Consider the following 1,019-nt stretch of genomic DNA (forward strand, 5'->3'; position numbering starts at 1 on the left):
AATAGAAAATTCCAGTTAACTTTGTAATATCTTGATTGTATTATTGCTCCCTTTCCATCAAAAGAGATAAGAGCCGGTGAATCAGAAACGATTAATTAAGAAAGAATAAGAAAAAAGTTTTTATGGAGCATACATATCAATATTCATGGATCATACCTTTTGTGCCACTTCCAATTCCTATTTTAATAGGAATGGGACTCCTACTTTTTCCGACGGCAACAAAAAATCTTCGTCGTATGTGGGCTTTTCCCAATATTTTATTGTTAAGTATAGTTATGATTTTTTCGGTCGATCTGTCTATTCAGCAAATAAATAGAAGTTCTATCTATCAATATGGATGGTCTTGGACCATCAATAATGATTTTTCTTTCGAGTTTGGCTACTTTATTGATTCACTTACCTCTATTATGTCAATATTAATCACTACTGTTGGAATTTTTGTTCTTATTTATAGTGACAATTATATGTCTCATGATCAAGGATATTTGAGATTTTTTGCTTATATGAGTTTATTCAATACTTCAATGTTGGGATTAGTTACTAGTTCTAATTTGATACAAATTTATATTTTTTGGGAATTGGTTGGAATGTGTTCTTATCTATTAATAGGGTTTTGGTTCACACGACCTGTTGCGGCAAACGCTTGTCAAAAAGCGTTTGTAACTAATCGGATAGGCGATTTTGGTTTATTATTAGGAATCTTAGGTTTTTATTGGATAACGGGAAGTTTCGAATTTCAAGATTTGTTCGAAATATTTAATAACGTGATTTATAATAATGAGGTTCATTTTTTATTTGTTACTTTATGTGCCTCTTTATTATTTGCCGGCGCAGTTGCTAAATCTGCGCAGTTTCCCCTTCATGTATGGTTACCTGATGCCATGGAGGGGCCTACTCCTATTTCGGCTCTTATACATGCTGCCACTATGGTAGCAGCGGGAATTTTTCTTGTAGCCCGCCTTCTTCCTCTTTTCATAGTTATACCTTACATAATGAATCTAATATCTTTGATAGGTATA

This window comes from Durio zibethinus, unplaced genomic scaffold (assembly GCF_047325235.1).
Source record: "Durio zibethinus cultivar Kanyao isolate XHJ-2024 unplaced genomic scaffold, ASM4732523v1 HiC_scaffold_166, whole genome shotgun sequence".
Classification (NCBI taxonomy): domain Eukaryota; kingdom Viridiplantae; phylum Streptophyta; class Magnoliopsida; order Malvales; family Malvaceae; genus Durio; species Durio zibethinus.